At 41.8% G+C, this 22,393-nt stretch overlaps 1 long non-coding RNA gene across 1 annotated transcript in view; it reads left to right on the forward strand.

The window, feature by feature from the left end:
- Positions 1 to 17,228, forward strand: part of LOC149255211 (uncharacterized) — a 61,187-nt gene extending 43,959 nt beyond the window's left edge. The window contains exon 4 of the long non-coding RNA XR_016267210.1: positions 16,332 to 17,228. This is a non-coding gene — a long non-coding RNA (uncharacterized LOC149255211). The remainder of the gene's footprint in view (positions 1 to 16,331) is intronic.
- The last annotated feature ends 5,165 nt before the right edge of the window (positions 17,229 to 22,393 follow it).

Genomic DNA, 22,393 nt, shown 5'->3' on the forward strand with positions numbered 1-22,393 from the left:
AGGTTTAGGGTCGGTCGATCGATAGAGCGAGAATGGATTTGTTGGAAGAACGGGCACTACTACTTCTTTGTTGTCGTATTTGTAGGGAAATACATAATATTTGTGTGAGTGGAGATCGCTTGTCTCGAGTCCCACTCGAAGCTCACTTGTTTTGCCTCCTAACCGTTGTTATCCTTCTATTTGGAAATAGGTGGAGTGACAGCTATCTCCGGTGCGAGCTTTTTTGGGGAATTGCGCTTCTTCACCTCTGTTCCAAGGCCGGGTTTACGTCAAAAGTTTATCTCCGATTCTGGTACTAAAGATAAGAAAGAAGGTTGGCGAGGAAGTAGCCCTTGGAGTCCTATCTATAAACAGAGTCTGCGGGAAGAGTTGTTTTATTTACATAAACAGCGGTAGCGTCATTTCTCAAGCCCTCAGATCCAATGCCAACAACGTTGGGTCGAACTAAATAGAGTCAATTTTGTATCTAAGAGATTGGGCTGGCTGCCGCCTTTCCGCCTCAACCGCTTCCACCGGATCATCGGGGAGAGTAGGTGAGGAGGTTCCTTCTGCTAAACTTGAAAGAGGAGAAGCAGGTTTAACTGGAAAGTGGGCGAGCCCCGAGTACACTCGAGTACACGCTCCCTTTCGTCTAGTGGTTAGGACTTCGCATCCTCATGTCGAAGCATACTATATGGATGGTAAGTAACATGTCGTCCAGCCACTTCCCATATATCATCATCAGAGGAAGGTCTGTCATTTCGATGCGTCCTCTCCTCTTCATTACTAAGCACGGGTATGTCCTGGTGAGCCACCGTCCGTCTGTTTCCTTCATTGCGTCCCGACAGGCGAGCTGGAGTCCCATACAGAGCTGAAGGGTTATCTGCCTCTTCACACGGTACCACCCCCGTGTCGTCGTCTGCTGCCTGTAGTGTGTGATTGTTGCAGGTGGATGGTGGTACGGGGGATTTCTTTTTCATCCCTGGCACCCCATCCGGGTGATTGAGGTCTTCTATGCTTATTTGAAGGCAATTTTGTTTGAGCTCATTATTTGGAGTACTATCCCAATCCAGATCTAGGTCTCCCTGTACCAAGTGCACCCCCTCGTTTGCCAGTCTGTCAGCGAGCTTGTTTGCTTTCCTGTGGATGTGGGAGGGGTGGACTGTTTGTAGTTGAGGTAGAAGAGAGCCCGTTGACTCTAAAGACACAACCCGTTGAATTGAATCCATGCTTGTTTTGTTGGGACAGATTGAAAAAAACTTATTGAATTTGGCGTTTTTCCTCTCCCTCGGTACCTCGGTCGAGTCCCTCGACCTCGTAACCTCAGTCGAGTCCCTCACTTCTTTGGGGAAGGTGAGCGATAAATCCCTCTCCTGGACAGTCGAGTGTGCTAACGCACCCTCACCATATGAATAGTGAGTGACCCCTATGAAGAAGTAAGGGCCCTCCGGGCCCCGGGGATTGGGGTGGGTGGGTAAATAGTGGGAAGGTGAGCAATAAATCGATGGCGGGGGTCGAGCGTTCGTTACCTCACCCTCACCATATGAATAGTGAGTGACCCCTATGAAGAAGTAAGGGCCCTCCGGGCCTCAATTTCGTAACCTCAATCGAGTCCCTCCGGGCCTTGCCCTCGGAAAGACAAGCGGCTTCGCACCTTTGTAACAAACTCTTTTTTATGGGTTCGATGAATCATAATCCCTCTCCCAATCGGGGCACAGAAATGGAGATTATTTTTCATTAACTATACCCTTTCCTATCGTTTCCCTTGGCTTTGAGGTTGAGGCTAGAGAGAAAGGCAAGTTGCTTGCAGGTCTAATTGTTATAGGGGCACCACACCAAAGGTCTCGTTAGAGGGGGACCAATGCTTATGGCAGCCAACAGACGACATTTGACGGGAAGGAATCGATCTACGATGTCGCATAGAGACGTTTAACCTTTCCATGGCAAGTACACCCAAATTCCACCTTCCTCCCTTCTCGCTTCAGTCCTTCCGAAGCCCGGCTAAGCCACTGAGCCATCTATTCCAATCATTTTTGATCCGGATCGGAATATTCCGAAGAGTTTGAAGAAAAAAACTACTGGAACTACAGATAAACAAATCAATACATTGATATATGATATCACATATCTACGTGTTGCATATCGGCGTTTTCACATACTCTACGCGCATCAATACGTCCTTGTTCTAATTAGGAGCCTCAACCTATCAGCAGAAGATGAAGCCTGTAACCTTGTGCATAAGAAGCAGTTCTATCTAGATTTCCCTATTATCTCCCGCTATAACTCCAATTTTCACTCCTAGTAGTTCAGAAGCTGTTTAAAGGAAGGCGTGGCTGGCGTCGTAGGTCGCCTTTGCTGGGATCGTCCATTCGGTGCCGCTTCTGCTGATAAGAGAAAGTCCTCCATGGATTGGGCATCCATCTCCTAACAGTCTGAAGCCTGGTCCCATCCATCCCAACAAGGCTCTCTGATGAACCATAATCCCACCCAAGCAATTTGGCAGTTAAACAATATAAGGTAAAGGGAAAGCTTCTAAGGACCATCCGCAGGAGCAAGGGAAGCTACGACGACGAGTCCTATCCCTTTTGATCCGCTGGTCGAGCAAGTGCATATCCTGCCCGACGTTGGTCAAGTGCATATTATGTCCCCATCGAGCGAGACACGATACGAGATAGATTTAGTTCTGCCACGAGACGAGAGAGACACGACGTGAACCTAAAGCCCGCAGTGAGTGATCATCACACCCAGTTGTTCATTCCCAACAGCCCACAGTTATCGAATCACCCAGTAGTTATCAACAGCCCAGTTCCCAACAGCCAGCCCTCAGTTATTGAATCACGCCCAATTAGCTCCACCTGAAGCAGTGAACCTTAAGCCCCCCACAGTTAGTTAGTTAGTTATTGAATCACCCAGTTTCTAAAAGCGAGCAGTGGAATCTGAAGTCCACAGTGAACCTTAAGCTCACCAGTCGAACCTACCTGCTAGATCGATTGCTGCTTGCCTGAGATCTATCTCCTGATCTCTTTTCTCTTGACTGTCCGTCTCTCTCTTGCTGCCCGTCTATCTATCTTGCTACCTGTCCGTCCGTTGATATTCTATTTCTATCTGCTTCAATCTATTCTATCTCTTTCCTTCCTGAGATCTTATCTCTACCTCCTCTCCCTTGCCACCTTCCTGACTGCTGATCCCGCCCGACTGCTTCGACCCGACCTGCGACCTTAGAACTACCCGTCTTCATCGACCGAACTGCCTTCATCGAACTAATTGATACCGACCTTTCTGCCTGAGAGGAGAGGAGAAGAGAAGAAAACGAACCGGTTTATGCGGGTATTTATATATGTTATTTGTTGGTATACCTTTCATATACGCTATATTTTCATATTATTTAGTTATACCCTTACCTTTATAATTTGATTCTCTACGAGCCTATCTTTTGTTTGATATTCTTGACCCCCTATCCCTACAGTTCGAACCCAGTCATTCATGTTCGTGAAGCCGGTTCAAGCGAGCGACATTGTAAAAGGTTTAACGCTACGCAGCCTGCCTAGTTTACTACTTGCACTGGTGACCTACCTTGCTTGCGTATAAGTACTTTGGGTGGTGTTTTCACTAACTGAGACACTACTTCACGTTCAACCGCTCTATAGTTGTTTGTATAGTTGTTCATTCTAGCCTCACTCTCGGTTTAGTTCGTCAAGCTGAACTTGGTCATAAGAAGCAGCACTTAGTCATTAGAAGCAGCACTTAGTCATTTGCACTTGCTTGGTTAGACTTACTTGGGAAGGCAGGTACGGCTGGATCGGATGTCCGGTCTTGATTCTTGCTGGGATTGGCTGGCTGGTTGCTTCCCATAGCTTGCTGACTTCGTACCAAACATTGGCTTGAACGTCTTCAAATGCCTTTCTTCTTCAATATGTGGTCTTTGCCTTTGTTGCTCTTACCTATGTTCTGGCTCGGATACTTTTACCCTCTGCCTATATTCTAGCTGCCTTTGCTTGCTCTGGAACTAGAGGATCTTAAATTGGTACCGGAACTGCCTCTGTCTTCATTGCTGGCGGTGAGACTTCCTTTTCCTCTGCTGCTTACTTGGATAAAGGGAATATCTTTTGATCTGGGCGAGGTGCTAGCTGTGATGCTGTTGGTTTGGATTAAGATATAGGCAGTGGTGGTTCTTAAACTGGACCTATAAGGGCCGTGGGCTATGTCTCTTGATCTAGAAGGTATGATGCCGGGCGACATAGTGAAAAAGGTGAGACTCGGAAAAATGACTATCGATCCATCTTTCTACACATAATGAAGACATCCTATATATTAGGTAACAGGGCTATTAAGCATGAAGACTGAATCTGCTAATGAAACTACTGCTGTTCTATCTGTTGCTACCTATGCTATTGGTGTTGCTCCTGGCTCAGATGCTTAAGTTAGATGGTAAAAAACTAGGAAAATACGGGTGGGAACTGATAACTTTGCAACGATATCTGCTAGCTTTGCTGCTTGCTCCTTTGCCTTAGTCTCCAGACCAGATATCATGAAGCGGCATGAACTGACCTTAAAACACACGCAAAGGCCTTTTGAAGCCATTATTTGCATTTCAGAAGGAGCTTCTGTTCGTGATAGAGATCCAGCCCTAGGTCCCACCACTCCTGTGCCAGTCCCAGATACGGGTGATTGAGATGATGACCTTGAACCAGAACCAGCACCAACCTCAGAGGACCCGCCCCTATTTTCCCTCGGTCTAATGGCGATATTCCAGGCCGAAGTGCGGGTAACAAACGGTGCTTAACTGGGAAACCTAGTCGTTCAGGGCCGCCAACTTAGAATGATGTTCCTATCAATGTAGTTCTTATATCAGCTTAGGTCTCCAGCGGAATGGAATAGCAGGACGAGGGCTAACCGGCGGACTAACTATAAGAGGTGCATGGCGCACAAACCAGCTAGCGATACCCCTTTCCTTTCCTACCAAGCGAGACCTCAGGATGCTGCTCCTACTTAAACTGCTTACTGTGCTCCTGGTGGATATGCTGGTGGTTACTAGGCGAGCGAGGGTAGTGGCTGGTGGCTTGCTAGTTGCTGGGGCTTGCTCAGATGCTACCTTTGCATTTGTAGGATCCGAAACAACTGCTAGGGGTTATGGATATACTGGTACAAGGTCAACGGGTGCTGGGTCTTTATAAAAGTATTCTAGAAAGGTCCGGCAGGGCTTGCTTGACGTTAGGAAAGCAAGGTCCCGGAGGGGCTTGCGCTTCCTAGTGCAAGGAACTGACTGAACCTAAACTACCACATGCTCATATATAACTAACTACCACCATTTCAGCAGTCACTTACTCATTGTCTTGGTCGGCATTCATTATATACGTAATTACGTCATTCGAGATAGGAACCAGAATAGAATCACCCACCTCCTCTTTTCAATTTACTTATTGGGCTCTCAAATAAGTAACTAAAAAAGTCACTAACGTACCTCTTGGGTTTACTTATTGGGTGGGGGGGCTTATGGTCGAGTAACTAAAGTTCCTCTCCTCTCCTCTCCTCTCCCTCTCCTCTCCCTTATGGTCGAGCACCTAAAGGTCCTCTCCTTAACAGTCGAGCCTGCTTACGCATCCTTAACAGTCGAGCACCTAAAGGTCCTCTCCTCTCCTCTCCCTTATGGTCGAGCACCCTAAAGGGTCCTCTCCTTAACAGTCGAGCCTGCTTACGCATCCTTATCAGTCGAGCCCCCTAAAGGGACGGAGTCACTCACTATTCATATGGTGAGGGTCCTCTCCTCTCCCTCTCCCTTATGGTCGAGTACCTAAAGGTCCTATGGTCGAGCCCCCTAAAGGGTCCTTAACAGTCGAGCCTGCTTACGCATCCTCTCCCTCTCCCTTATGGTCGAGTACCTAAAGGTCCTATGGTCGAGCACCTAAAGGTCCTTATGGTCGAGCACCTAAAGGTGATGGCGGCCTTAACAGTCGAGCCTGCTTACGCATCCTTATCAGTCGAGCCCCCTAAAGGGTCCTCTCCTTAACAGTCGAGCCTGCTTACGCATCCTCTCCCTCTTGGGTTTACTTATTGGCCCCCCCAAATAAGTAAAAAAAGAGTCGAGTACCTAAAGGTCCTCTCCTTAACAGTCGAGCCTGCTTACGCATCCTTAACAGTCGAGCACCTAAAGGTCCTCTCCTCTCCTCTCCCTTATGGTCGAGCACCCTAAAGGGTCCTCTCCTTAACAGTCGAGCCTGCTTACGCATCCTTATCAGTCGAGCCCCCTAAAGGGACGGAGTCACTCACTATTCATATGGTGAGGGTCCTCTCCTCTCCCTCTCCCTTATGGTCGAGTACCTAAAGGTCCTATGGTCGAGCCCCCTAAAGGGTCCTTAACAGTCGAGCCTGCTTACGCATCCTTAACAGTCGAGCCTGCTTACGCATCCTTGGGGTCGAGTACCTAAAGGTCCTTATCAGTCGAGCCCCGTTGCCGGTCCTCTCCTCTCCTCTCCCTTATGGTCGAGCACCCTAAAGGGTCCTCTCCTTAACAGTCGAGCCTGCTTACGCATCCTTATCAGTCGAGCCCCCTAAAGGGACGGAGTCACTCACTATTCATATGGTGAGGGTCCTCTCCTCTCCCTCTCCCTTATGGTCGAGTACCTAAAGGTCCTATGGTCGAGCCCCCTAAAGGGTCCTTAACAATCGAGCCTGCTTACGCATCCTTATCAGTCGAGCCTGCTTACGCATCCTTATCAGTCGAGCCCCCTAAAGGGTCCTTGTCAGTCGAGTCACTAACGTATTCATTTTACTTATTGGGTGGCCCCTATCAAATAAGTAACTAAAAAAGTCACTAACGTACCTCTCCCTGTCAGTCGAGTCACTAACGTATTCATTTTACTTATTGGGTGGGGGGGCATAGGTCGAGTCACTTAACGTACCTCACCCTACCGGGCCTATGGTCGAGCCTGCTTAGGCATCCTCTTCCATCCATCCTTCAACTCCATCCTTCAACTCCATCCTCTGCCAGCCATACCCCATCCAGCCTCTTCCTTCACCTCCAGCCATCCTCTGCCAGCCATCCTCCATCCAGCCTTCCTCTACCTCTTCCGGATACAAACTAGAATTCTCGTGTAGGAATGAATCCAGTCCAGCTAGATAATCTAGTCAAGCCAGCTCAAAATAGAATCTAGTCAATAGCCAGCTAATGGAGGAGGGACCTAACTAATTGTATTAGCTATCCCGCCACCGGGAGTGTAGTTATACACCTTTCACCTCCGGTAGGGACCACCGGTTTCACTATCCTGAGGTCCAGCTTGCCTTCCATCCAAACATCCAGCTTAGGATTGATGTAATGAAATAGAGAATATATGCATTGAAGAAGGGTTGGGTACCAACGTGTGGCTAAAGTAGCGATAAAACGCACGCAAATGTTCAATTTACTTATTGGGTGGCCCCTCTCAAATAAGTAAAAAAAAGGGCCTGCTGTCGCATCCTTTTCAGAGGCTTGAGAAGGACTGATGCAAGCTCATATAGCTACTTATTGCTTGCTCGACAAATAGAATATGCATTACATTTATAACGGGTCCTTTATGATTTACCCCTATTAATACGCAGGTATCCCCCCCTACGCTTATGCCCCTCCCACTATCGAGCGGGCTCGCTACTGGCCCTTTCCCCTTTTCCTTCAAACACACGTCCTATCTCTGTTGTAGCTGTAATCTAAACGGGGTTTTTGCGATCGATGCCCATTCGAGCGGAAGCGAAAGATTAGTGTCTCATCTAGTCAAGCGGTTTCGTCCTATCTTCATTCGGCCGGTTTCATTCATTCATTAGTGGCATTATAACTATCAATCGTAGCTGGGTGGACTACCTCTTATGAGCGAGGTGAGACAGAAAAAGGATAGCAATTGATAGAGGCTTCGGAGCTTAGGGATCTTGGTTCTTCAAGCTCAGTCGTTGGTACGGTCATTCGAGTCATTTCGTTATGCCGATCCTCCTCAGACCGTATGCCATCCCTCCCATCGTATTCCCTAGGAACCTCTGAATATATCACTGGACCAACCCTTATTAGATTGTCTTTATTGCCCGTATCCGCTGTGCGGGTGACGGGATGATGGAACCAACCGCATTAGGAGAATAAGCCGATTCCTCCCATGCATTCGATAGTGAAGATCTTTCTCCCAACCCGTACTAGAGATAGCTGCTCCGATAATGAGATATTCTATTGACACTCCGTACTACCCATACCCCTATGCTCTCAGTAAGGATTCAAATAAATGATTGGCAAGTAACGATTCAGAGAAGGACTTATCCCCTGCTGCACTAGTAAATGATTACTATGATACCGCCCACTAAGCCTACCGAATAAGCTCTACCTACCGACCATGAGAAAGATACGAGAAAGATATAGGTGTGACGATTGAGAAAGCTTGGGTGCGATAGTAGTTTGACTGGATTCGAGGGAGATGGAAATGGATACGATGGATAAATAGTCCCCGTTGGTGCACCTGATCCGATAGTTGTTGGGTTCTCCGTTCCGACCGATAGGAAGGAAGAAGCCCCTGCTGTTTCAAAGTACTATTGCCATTGACCAAGTACGATTGATGGGAGAGATGAGATATGCTTGGAATGGTTTAGAAACATAGATTCTCTAAGGGTTAGAGGAGTCCTACCTCGGCAATAGGAGGAATATAGTAGTTTGACCGAGATAATGAGACGGATGCCGCTAGCGATAAGGACATAATGTTCCCAAGCTCCCTACGGTACTGACTGATCCCACCAACCTTAAGAATATGCCCATCTGCTCTTGTTCTCTCTGTTTGTTCTCCAGTTGCTGGTAATGTTTCCCTTCGTAGCTAGGCGAACCCAATCCCCGCCTGCCGGTATAGGCGATGGTTTAGGAGATGGAGGAAGATTGCTCAGTAGGTTAGTGAGAGTGCTTTCACCGAGTTGCATAGCCGGCTACTAGGGAGTGAGTGTAGCTGACTTCAATGGGGGCGATCTCCAGCTTTTCCGTACGCCTTGCTTGCTTGGCTTGGGGAGAGAGAATTGTATCCGTCACTCGACCGGAGAGGGAGAGGGCTATTAAGGAGATATGCTTTCAATCTCAGGAAATGCAGAAAATGTCTCTGTCTTTTTCATAGGCAAGTGGGGACCTCATGCATAGACGTAGATCCTGAATTATTGCTATTGGGTTGAGGCAGTTATGGAGTCACTCTGGAGGGTCGGTGCCTATTGAATGGAGTCATTGAGTAGGCGGGCCAAGTGCTTGATGCAGTTGATAATGTCTTGGTGAAGCATATACAATGGCTACCAAGTTCCAGAGTTTGCTTTACCGCTGGGCGAGCGACGAGATCAATATCATAGTCATTTTTCATCCATATCATACAAATTGAGAGGGAACGATGGAGGGAGAAGCTAGAATTCGTTCAGATATTGATTGGTCCTAGTTCGACATGGGGTATTTACGCGTCATTGGTTCCCTTCATATATGTGTTGATCTTTCCATCAGCTACATCCTATCTGACCCTACCTTTGGACCCGTATCCTGTTCGTACACGATCAACGGAGGTTCAACAACATAAAAACCCTATTCCTTTAGGGTTTGCTGTTAGTTTCTAAATTATATATTGAAACCCGATCTTTAGGGTTTTGTGAATTAGGGTTTCTGAACAAAACTTTTATAATAATTATAGTAAGATCCTGTGAATAAATCCCTAGGTGTATGTTCGTATGTTTGATCGAAACCCTAGCTCAGTGAAAATTGTTGTATATCTAACCTTGATGTATTAATGTTTGTGTCCTAGGTTTACCTAGTAGATATTGTTAGTGCATAGTTATGAAATCCTAGATATAAGTATACTTAATTGTTTATCCTCATGTTTTGATTTGTAAAATCTAGGGTTTGTAACAAAACCTTCGTAGAGATTGATATTCTAGTAGATAATGATACTGTTTTCATGAATTTGCTTTGATAATAAAATTTAGGGTTTGCAACAAACCCTAGTAGAGTCTGTCATACAATTCTGAAAGTAATATTAAAGTCTTAGATCTATAGTACTATGATTGGATTGTAATTTGATTGAATTGTTGATATCTAAGATTTTGTGTCTCGATGATAAAATCTAGGGGTTTGGGACAACACCCTAGCTAGAAATTGAAGTTTAGTATGTAAAATATGTGTCTCTTATCGATTATGAACCTAACTAGGCTTAGGTATTTGGTGTCAAAAGTTTGAATGTTTGAATGCTTCCATTATAGTAATATGATTTAGTTAACTTCATGCTTTCCTATATCTGTACTTTGTTGTACTTGCTATTAAGGTTTTGCAGGTACATAATCTTCAAGATGATGAAGATGTTCATATGACAATAATCAACATGATGAAGGAAGTTATATGAATGATGATGATCAAGATGACCTTGATGCCATCAGAAAGAATGAAGTCGTGAAAGGTTCTCCGATGTTATAGAAGAAGGAAGTGGTTGATTTCCCTAAGTTAAGAGGGAGAAAGGGTATATCTCCCCAGTTGAGAGGGAGGGCATATTATGACAGTGAATACCTTGAAGTAAGAATAAATGAAAGTAGTTCAAGATAAATGTTCATTGCAAGACTTGGGAAGTACTGAGGTTGTATTAGGTGTTGCTGAAGAAATAAAAGAATAAAAAGCTCCGATAAAATGTATATGGATAATTTGATGATGATATAAGTGGCATCAGGATGATTAAAGACCCTTAAGGCTTGTGTTTACTTGTATATATATATATATATATATATATATAACATATATACATATATATTATATATATATATATATATATATATATATATATATATAATATATATATATGTATATGTATATATATATATATATATATATGAAAGTTTATTATTGATTGGGGTTGTGTTTGTACAAGTAAAGTATTATATATATATATGTGTGTGTGTGTGTGTGTATATATATGTATATATGTATATATATATATATATGAAAGTTTATTATTGATTGGGGTTGTGTTAGTATAGGTAAATCTCTCCGTAAGAAGGTTGAACATTTTGGAAGCATGCTTGGACAAGTGGATATATCTGGTTTAGTTTATAAGAGAGATGAAGCATTTAATGGCAGGATGCTTGGGAAGACATCTGGCCGACCTATGTGTTTGATGTCTAGATGTGTTGGTCATGGAGCTTTGACCTTGGATATGCACCTAGATCCCTAGGTTGGTGGTAGAGCTTAAAAGCCGGATGGTACCTAGAGTTGGCTAAAGTTTGAGTCCCCTTATTCCCACCCGGATAGAATACCCTGGTCAGGTTTCTAGTCCGCAACACTGAGTGTGTTAAAACTTTTCGTAGTTTATTTTGAGATCTTCCATGCACCTCTATATATATATATGTAATTATGAATATCTTCCTAGTTAAGAGGGAGTGTTGAAGAATGTAACTAGTGTCGGTCTTCATAATTGTATTTAAGTCATGATGTAATATATTTGTCAAAAGAAAGAAAAATAAATTTTATTATTAAAGAAATTGACTTATTAAAGCGTGGGTTTCATGTTTGGGTCAATTGTTTATAGGTCAAAGGCTCCATTGCAGGCTTCTAGTTTTTATGTCAAGTGTCCTTATCCATGCCATAATGTAAAAGAACCTTCTTGGGCTTCATTTGTCAAAGAAGAAATTTATTTTAATATAAAATAGGTCAATTAGGCCTCCTCCACCAAGTTGGCCTCAAATTGAACAAGTCAGCCTAACTATGGGGCAGAAACTCCTATATAAAGACAACTCCTCTACCTCATTTGGAGCACTCACTCACCAAGTTCATTCTGCAACTTCTGGGCAAGAAAAATGTGCAAAATTCAAGGGACAAGAAGGAGGTCATTATCTTGCAAAAGAAACTGAAATTTCTCTCTCCTATCCCACACGTGCGAAGTTCTGGAGTGTTGCAGGGGGCCAAAATTCTGCAAAAGCTGGGAGGCGGTAAATCTGAAGCTGGGCCGAAATTCTGGTGAAGTTGGGGCTGAAATTTCTGGGTTGATGTTGGGCTGTAGCTGTTGGACAAAAAGAGACTATTGAAGGTTGTTGTATCTTATTGGAAGGCTGACTTGGTGGAGGAGGAAGGTCTAAGGTCTTGGCCTATCTCATTTTGAATCTACTGAAGGAAGAGTTTTTTGACTGGTTTTTCCCCTATAGAGGGGTTTTAGCCTTGGCAGAGTGCCTACATCTGGTGTACTTGATCTTCATGTTTTGCTTTTGGTAATTGCTTGATAAAACTAAGATAAAATAATAACATAAGAAAGATAATAAGAACTCAAAGATATCACAAGTAATTATCAACAAGAGAAAATCTTTCTGCCTTTCTGATTTTCTAACAGTAAGGGCCATTATTTACAACAAACTATTTAATACTATCAGTCCCGCGTCACAATCTTGTTTTTAGCTTAAATATTTATCTGTTGTTGGGTCACTATGATCCACCTTTTAGTGTTTAATCCATTCTTTAAAGGCTTCTTGGCAATTACAGTGTAGAAATGACTGTCTCTTTCTGAGTAATGCAAGGTTGGTAAGTTGAATTCCAAGATTTTACACTATTTCTGCAATCGTTTCATGTGTGCTTCTGCTTCAAAAAGGAAACTGTTTATTTTTTTCCATCATGCTAACCTCATTTCAGATAATTTGCTTGGCATGTTTAACCCTAATTTGAAGTAACAAAATCTTTTACATAGTAATGTTATGAATTTTTGGTTGTATAGTTCTTATAATCAAATGCTTGTCATGCCTTCTAACCTGTCAATGTACCGTTAGATAGTTGTGATGATTTTTAGTAGCAAGATACAGTTCAAATAGTTGTTTGGTAAAGCTGTACATACTTGTCCTTCGACATATTGCAGCAATTGTTACTTGTAATTTCACATTTCATAGATTAACAGATGAAGTTGTGTAATTGCAAAAATAGAGAAATGATCAAAGGAACCTGCTGCTGTACTAATTACTATGAAATATTGGAATTTATGTGCACTTTGCAAAGCTAAACTATAGGGGATGAAAACTGATAAATATGCTATTTAAGAGCTTTTACATTTTACCTATGTTCCAGCAAGATTCTGGGTTGGGGGAGCACGGGAGTGGGGAGACACACAAGGGGGATGTTGGGGTCCCTAGCATAGGGGTTCCTGTCTCTAAACTTTTAAAATATAAAAATAATAATGATAAAATCCCAACAATAACAATTTATCCCATGCAAATTCTTCATCATGCAATCCAGTGGAAATCCTATAATCCTGCAAATCCTGAAATTCTGAAAACCATCAAGTCTGCTGAATTCTGAATGGGATATGAAATTCTACTTTCTTGATATGAAGTCTAATGAGGTTGTAACCACTCTCAAACATCCTGAAACAGTTAATAGTAATGTTAAAAATTATTACTATAAGAATTTAATATTACCATTAATCACTAAGGTCCTTGACTTCTCAAATCTCTAACCCTTGTTTTGTTTTCTATCTTCATGGGTTGTTGACAAAAAATCTTGGGGGGGGGGATTGCCTAGGCACCCCCCTTCTGGGGGAGAGGGGTGCCTAGACGCCCCCCTTTTGGGGAAATGTATCCCCCCACATTGGGGAAACATTTCCCCAAGTTTCCTCCAAAGGGGGATGTGGGGAAATGTTTCCCCATGCATCTACCCCTTCCCTGGAGCATGGGAAACATGGGGGCTGCCCTGCTGCCCTAGGGGACGCATCTCCATGGAACACTGCATGTACTATTATTAGGTGCCAAAGAAGATTTTTTGAACCAACCAGTAGGCATTATTCCATGAGAAAGCAAAAATTGTTGAATGTCTATCTAAAGTTGGATTCATTACTGTACAAATATTTGGTAATGGTGATCATATGCTTTTTTGTTGTTGGTAAAGTGCTTCTAGAAACATGACCTGAGAGACTGCACTGCATAACACTGACTTTCTTTGGCCTAGATGCTTTATTTTGCCAAATTACCCAGGGATCTGCATTAAGAATAATCTCTTTTAACATGCCAATTGTGTGGGCGAGATCACCCTGAGAAGGAATCCTAGTGGATGGCTTACCACTGCATCAACCACACCAGTGAACCAAGGCCCATTGGCAGCATGAGTTTATTTGGATTAATGTGGAATTGAAATATTAATTTACTGGTTTTTAAATGTTATCTAAAATATGGTTCATCTGTGCAAAAATTGGTTACGAACTATATTTGCCTTTTCTGAGGGTTTATTTTCATTAAAATTTTATTGCAATTTTTTGTGACTATTTTGGAATGCGTTAGAGGATCCTACTAGTACGAATATGTCCTTTCCAAGTATGTAGGCTTCTTTTTTTATCAAGTTAATGCTGCACATGAAACCTGTCAAACTTGGCCAACTTAAATCGCTGGAAATACTGATTCTTTCTTCTGTTTTTAAGGGTTATTTTATTGACACTGAATTTATATTAGCTAGGTTAACTAGTTCTATGATCTATCCTAGAGATGTTTTTCTCCTCGCGTATCATTGTGTAAGGCTGGGAAATTATTTTGTCAAAGATAAAATTAGGTAAGTAGTCTGCATTCACCAAGTTTTTGTCTGCATCACTCTTTGAGGCTTTCTGTTTAATATGATTGCAACATATGTGCTTCTCTTGTCTTGTCTTCATAATCTATATCCAAAATTCTTGATACCAAGGTGACTTCTGAAGTATATGTTGTACATGCTTTGTGTTCAACAAACTTCGTTCTTTTGACTTCTTGATTTTCTTAAAATGTTCAGCTCTTTCCTATTCCATTGCTTTCAAAGTTCGTTTGTAGTAATTCCATCCATTATAGTATTATAGAGCTCAACAGATGCACTTTCTTTATTACCAGAAGATAGTTAAGAACATGCGTTTCCTCTCTTCCTCATTCATTGTACATCTATAGCTTCTTCTTATCGATACTGATTTTTGTTTATCTCATGTATGTGGTTTTTTGTTTCCATTTGCAAATTCTTTGCAGCAAAATTTAGTGGGTTATGGAAGTTCAACTTATGCTTGCAGGATTCAATTAGACATTGCATCGAGCCTATTTGTACTGCATTAGCAAGACTCCTTTTGGATGTGGCTCACTGACACACTAATAACGTTATTTTTCCTTTGGGTGACAAAATGTTGTGTGATCCTTTTCCAGGGTCTATCTTACACTAATGGAAAGTCAAGATGTGAATGGTGTGATTTACAAAGTTAATTGAAATTTGAACATCAATCTAACAAGCCAATAACAGTTGTCGCAGATATAATCTGTAGTTTTCCTTTTAGCCATGATCAAACTGCATTTACACCACAAGATATATACATAGTCCCAGAGTTCCGTTTCTTCACCTGAAGGGAGAGTTTGATGGACAAGTTCTGACACCATTATTAAATCAGTGCAATACAATTGAGAAAAATGTGCAACTCCACTGATGGTGTTATAAAGAGGACAAAATCAGCCATCGAGAAATGGAAAGAAATTGCAACTCAGTACCAAAAGAATGGCCTTGATTGCAATATTACTCAGTGCTGGGACAGGTGGGAAGAAATTCTAGCAGACTACAGGAAGATGAAGCATTCTGAAGCAAGGGTTCTGTCTTCTCTGGTTTGTTGCTTGCCTTGTCAAACTATCAATAGCTACTAGTGATTTTGATTGAAACTTGAAACCACCTGGAACGGGAAATACGGGAAGGTTAGCTTAATGGAAAACTAGAGCTGGCTAGCCTCTTCTTCGGAATATCCAATTCCCTTGCGTGGTCGGTTATGATTTGGCTGCTATTTGTGGCAGTTTTGGTTGGTTTGTGGCTATCACAACGATAGTTTCATATTGTTTGCTTCTTCCAGTTTGTGCTTTGTTTCAAAGCTTGTGTAATTTCAATTTTTTTCACGTATAACTTTGTGTTGTTGCATAGCTGCATGTTTCTATGACATGTATCAGCTTGCAATGGTTCTATCTTCTCTGTTTTGTTGCTTGCCTTACCAAACTATCAATAGCTACTAGTGATTTTGATTGAAACTTGAAACCATCTGGAACGGGACATATTTAGGGAAAATCTGAAACTGCCGTGTTTTTCTCCCTTTAAAAGCTCAACTTCAACTCAACCCTTATCTAAGTTTCACACTATAATATTTCAAACCTTCTGAAACATGGTTAAGTACTAGATCTCATATGTTACAATACCTGTCAAAGTGAGTTCTTTATTATCAGAGATCAGTTCAGAATTGCTTGTTCTCCAAATGTTGGCTATTTTCATGTCCGAAGTTTCTTCTTCACATAGATAATTTACTTTGGCAAGAGTGGATGGGTATCTGCAGCAATAACTTATATGCTTGTGCAATAGATCTTCAATGGTTTATACATCTTTACCTTTGTGGTTGCAGGATTTGTTGAGTCAATGTATTCAACTTTCCTGTGCTAGACATACAAGATTCCTGTTGCAGGTGTCTCCATAACATGCCATTGAAAACATCTAGTCCTTGGGAGACAAAATGTTGGCCGAGACTTTTTCAGAGGGTCTTTGTATCCCACCAATGGGACCTGATGATCCAAATGGTGTTATTCATAAAGATGAGATTTCGGAGCAACAGGTTAATCACTCCATGGCAACTGTAGCAGATGTAATCTGTTTACCATCTAACCAGGAACCAAGGGATGTGATTCCGCATGAGGTACGGGGAAAGAGAAAGTTGTCTTCTGAACACAAGGGAAGAGTTCGGTGGACAAGTTCAGATACCCTTGTACTTGTGAATGCTAAACTAGTTGAGAAAAATATGCACTCTGCTGGTGGTGCAATAAAGAGGACGAAATCAGCCATTGAGAAATATCTGAACCACCATGCAATGAATGTGCAACGGATGATCAATGTTGAGGAGCAGAAGGTGAAAGCATGACGTGACTTGGTATCGGCATTGAATACTATTGGTCAAGCAATGTTGAAGATTTGTGAGTCCCTTGATACGAAAGGTTGATTGTCTTTCTATTCTCTTTATGCATGCATATCTGCCACTGTTTGTAATGGATGAAATAGAATTTATTCTGCAGCCTTAGCAGCGTCTTTTAATATCTCTGCTTCTGATTCATGTGCTTAAGAGCTCTGCACCCACTCAGATGCTATCGTTGCAAACAATATTAGTTCTTCGAAAATACTTATTGTAATTTTTCAGGAATTCATACCATTGTAGCTCTAACAATGTTCTCTTGAATCACTGGAGTAACCTTTATGTATTTATTTACTATTTCGTATTGCTTAAAAGGTTTCCATTGTTACCTTACATAAAGTTTTTGTATATCCACTACATACAATTATTGGCTGTAATTTTTTTCAAAGAAAATAATTTCACTCCACTCTCACACTCAAGTGAAGAACGGGGTTGGTGGTACCAATCCATCTCTTCTTCCCTAGAATTTTTGGATTGATCTTCCGCCACCTATGTGGCTGGTAACCCTGTGGGACCCGATGATCTCGAGAGTCGAGACATATGTGGGCCCAGCATGGGCATCTACTAATTGAGCTAACCTGCTAACCCTTCGGGTTAATTTACTGGATTCTATATAATATATATGATCTTGATTTTAACATCTACACAAGATCTTTCTAATATTAAAATGTTGATCTTCAATTCTTGCATTCTGGAGTTATGTCTTTATCAGTTATTTAGATATAACACGGTGATTTTAACGAGTTACACATTATTGCTTCAGCAATATTTCAGTTACATACACGTTGGTGCTTCTGTGGAATAAGTTACATGATTAGCATGTGTTATCATTCTCTGCATTGTCTGGAATTGTTATGATGCTGATCTTTTCTTATTTTTCAGGATCATCATAGTTTACGGGACTGTAAATATGGTTTACATACACGTTGGTGCTTCTGTGGAATAAGTTACATGATTAGCATGTGTTGTCATTCTCTGCATTGTCTGGAATTGTTATGATGCTGATCTTTTCTTACTTTTCAGGATCATCGTAGTTTACGGGAATGTAAATATGGTTTGCATAAAAGCTTTCTCCAGGCTAGTATTAGTACTATAACGTTTACATGGTCACCAAGGGGTGAATGTTTCCAGGTATATTATCCAAGTAATTTTTACTTGGTTATTCATGCCTCAATGCATAGACATAAATGATTTGTCATTCAAACTTCTATTGACAGACATTGGAATTTTCTTAGTCATCGTCTTTTTCTTCTTCTTCTTCTTTTTGGGTTTAATTCAATGTTCGAGGCATCAAATTTTAATCAAAGCAAGGAAAAGAGATTTTTAAAAATTATTTTTAAAAAAATTAATTTTCTTGTATGACAAAAGAGAAAAGAAAATAAAAGAAAAAAGTCAAAGGAATTTTAAAATACAAATATCTATAATGTTAATAATATTAGGTCTCTGGTTCAAACTTTATGGGGAGGGGCTGAGGATGGAAGCCACTTTGTATAAATTGAACTATTTTAAAGGGTGTCCAGGGTTGACCGAGTCTCACACAATCCTAGTGATAGCATCTCGCTGTGGATTTATCATTTTTCTTCATCTAATAAACAGGCTGGCCTCAGCGTAGTCACCCAAAAAAATGATGCAAAGAATCCCCATCTAACAAGGAGTGCACAAAGCAATCACCACTCCCCATCTAACAAGGAGTGCACAAAGCAATCACCACCCATCAAGGGAAACTAGGAAAAATGGAAAACCCTTTGACAGAAGGAAAAGGAAAAACTTTGAGATTATACAAACACTCATGACAAGATTACATTGTCTTCGTGATAGTGAAACAAACTAAGACCAAGTGAAATGAACTACTTTCAAAAGCAGGGGAATTTGTAGCACTGTCAAAAATGATGTCATTACCGATACCGTATGAGATGTCATCTGAAGTGTGGGCCAAGTGGAGGAGGCAGAGCTATCCCCGAAGGCATTAGCGTACTACTACTCCGAAGAGAATCAGAGAAGCAGAATATTCCATAGCATCCACACCAAATATCTATTCGTAGAAATAAAAGATATTGATTCCGTCCTTAATCAAAACTTTTGCAGTTGTCTTCAGTGCGACTTTTTGGAGTTTTCAGTGCCGGAATCCGGCAGAAAAATAAACTAGTTTTTTGATTGTATATATGGATTCCAACACCCTGAAAAACCCCTAGGGCACTTCTATTATGTAGGGGTTACCCATAAAACTTGTGATTTCAATATATTCTTGCCGGATTTTAGAGAAATTAGACCAGAAAAATTCACGGGAAAAGCTTCCAAAAAGTCGCACTAAAGACAACTCGAAAACTTTTCACCAAATATCTATTCGTAGAAATAAAGGATATTTATTCCGTCCTTATAACTTTTTCAAATTGGGTATAGGAAGGCCCGAGGGGGCCTTGGTTGAATTGGATAATTTGAATGTTGTTTCTTTCTTTTATTATTATTATTATTATTTTCTGAAAGAATTGGCAACTAAGCGGGTTTCTTTTCACGTGACTCAAGTTAGGATGGTAACAATGTAAAGATGACTCTTTGTTATTATTAGAGTCATCTTTAATGTTAATTTTGTAAAATCTTTAATATTTTTTTGTTTGTTTTTTGTTTTGTAAGCTTGGTAGATCATTCCATTTTCATTAATAAATAAGCAAGTTACAACCACATAAAACAGTGTAGGTGGCCTCAACTTGCCCATTGGGAAACAAAGTTTGTTGGTCACCTAACCGCATGATAAGCCATCAAGTAGCAAAAAATAATAAGTCTTTCTACCCAAGCTATGTAAGTTTGTATATCATGTCCATGTCCATACTCTATTTTCCTGTAAACATATATGACTTCAAACTGAAACGTAAAAGCTATTCGCATAAGTACTAATAAAAAATGAAAATCAACAAACATTCTAAACATCTTGCTCGGCAAAGGTGGATTCGACCAGAGCCAGATCATTGGCATTGGAACCAAGCAGCCCTGTCTGTGAGAATAGACAAGGGAAGTGTTTCTCCATGTGGCCGAGGCGTCCATCTTGTTTTTGCATTTGGAATTGTAGCTTCTGGAAATCCTGTTTGTAACTAGGAAAGTCCTGTACAACTGTCGCCATGCTCACTGAAATTTGCTCCATTGCCTTGTCCATGAGACTTTTCATAATCCAATACAAGTACAGGGTATGCTTGAACTATGTCACTCGCCCTCGAGTATGCCTAGGGTCCGACACGAGGATGCGCCAATCCTCCATCTCTATCTTTGTCGCGTTGGCTTGGTGATTCAGGTTGGCTTCCCATTCCTCAATCAACCTTTTGATCTCCTTGTTGGTCCCCTCCCTATATGTTGTGGTTGCTTCATTAATGAGGTTGACGACTGGTTTTTTGCCTCTTCTCCCGCTTGAGGAGCTGGGCTCATCTACTTGCTCAACCACCTGAGGTCTCCTGCCTTAGCCCCTAGCCTTCAATGCTCTTGCCATCGCTACATAGTCCCGAAGCCTAGTAAAGAAATTAGAATTGACAAATCCTTGAGCAAGTGAGACAGCAAGCCCAAGAGCCCTTCGCGCCCGGGAGGGACTAACTCTCTGTGCACCTGCCATGGGAGCAAGAAACCAAAATTGACGTAAAATTAAGCTTTGTCTCTCCACCACACGCAAACCCTGCAACCATCTGAAGTCTGCCACCCCACCCAAGCATGCAATCTCTTGGCCCCCAGGCCCATTTGCATAACAACTAGAAACAAAAATCTCGAACCCCTTATGAACAACTCTCGCACCATTATGAAAATTCCCTTTCCCCAGTTGACGCACCACCACTACAATGACCTCGAGGACGCTTCAACACAAGCCATGGTTGCGGAGCCCTGAAAGCTAGCAAGCCACAAGCCCATTTGCATAGCAACCCGAAACGAAAATTCCCAACCCCTCATAACCAATTCTAGCACCATTATGATAATTCCCATGCCCCGAGTGACGCAACACCTCCTCAACGACCTTGCAGACGCTAGGGTGATGAACCACTTCAACCATGACTTCGCAGACGCTTCGACACAAGCCTTGGGTGCGAGGCCCCGAAAGCTAGCCAACCACATGCCCATTTGCATAACCCCCAGTAACCAGTATTCCGAGCCTGGCATGGCTAGCTCCAATATCATCATGACAATTCCCATACCTCGGTTGACACTGCCCCGCAACAACAACCTCACATACACTTCAACACAGAGCATGGGTGCGCAGTGCTATAAGCCAGCTAGCCAAGTCACCCCCATAATCTATAGTAAAGTAGGCTTCGAAAGTAAAACCGAAACTAATAGCACCTCAACCCCCAACCCCCCGGTCTTCGAACCAAGCTAGACAACAACACTCCCCATGGTTAACACCCCTGCCCCAGAGCCCAATTAACCCCATGCGGGAGAGGAGGATCTCATAGCTAATCAACACTGAAGTAGTTCCGGTGAGGATAAAATCCTTTTGCCAAAATATAGACGCCATACATCCCCCCTAGCCGAATTGAGCCCCTCTCGCCGACCAATTGCCCTCGTGCAGAACCCAAATACAAAACTAGACATTTGGATGCATGATGGAGGGGGAGGAAAACATGTTACATACCCGATTGCCCTCGCCTGGAGCAGAAGGATCCCTCGTCGCTTCTGGAGACGCTCTGCTTCATTGTTCACATAGTCCCTTCACCGGAATCGCTGCACTACACTCGTTTAGCCGCGGAAACAACCTACAACCCTCCCACTACACTTGCCACCAGACTAAAAACTTAACAAAATACCTCTGCCACCAGACTAAAAACTTAACAAAATACCTCTGCCACCAGAGTAAAAACTTAACAAAATACCTTTGCCACCTTCCGCTGCATTGATAAGCTTATACATGCATAGAGCCACCACACCCATTGCCTCGAGCGTGTGGGGGGCGGTGGCGGTCTACCTCGATGTACTTATCATTTAAACTGCCTTGATGGGGCCACCCTCCGGCTCGCACTCCGATCGAGGGGCTTTTTTATCTATTTTAAAATTGTTATGTTATTTGTAAATTAGAGAAAAATTGAAAGATTTATATCAAGATAAGTATAAAAATATTTAAATATTTTAAATGAAAATTTTAAGTATCTTATAGTTTGAATTTTTGTGGGTAATTTTTAAAATGAGATAATTTTATCCTAATTTCAGTGAATTGTATTTGGAAAAAAACTGAAAATTGACAAACTATTTTTAGAAAATAAATGGAAAATTAATAAAATGACATTCAACCCATTAGACTTCATGGTTAAATCCTCTCCTTGACAGTTTGGAAATGTCTCTAATGTTCATTAGTGTGTGGTTCAATGGAAAACAATGATGTAGTTGGCTTCCTATGGATGTCAGATTCTGATTCAAAACACCTTTCATTATTCTGATTCAAAACACCTCTCCAAATGAAAGGTAGATGAAACTGGGTATAAAGCTCGGTTAATTTTGCCAAAGAAGAAGTTACTTATAAAGTAATCATTTAGCAAAGC

This window comes from Pinus tabuliformis, chromosome 7, assembly GCF_031772625.1.
Source record: "Pinus tabuliformis cultivar Carrire ecotype Pingquan chromosome 7, CPIR1, whole genome shotgun sequence".
Classification (NCBI taxonomy): domain Eukaryota; kingdom Viridiplantae; phylum Streptophyta; class Pinopsida; order Pinales; family Pinaceae; genus Pinus; species Pinus tabuliformis.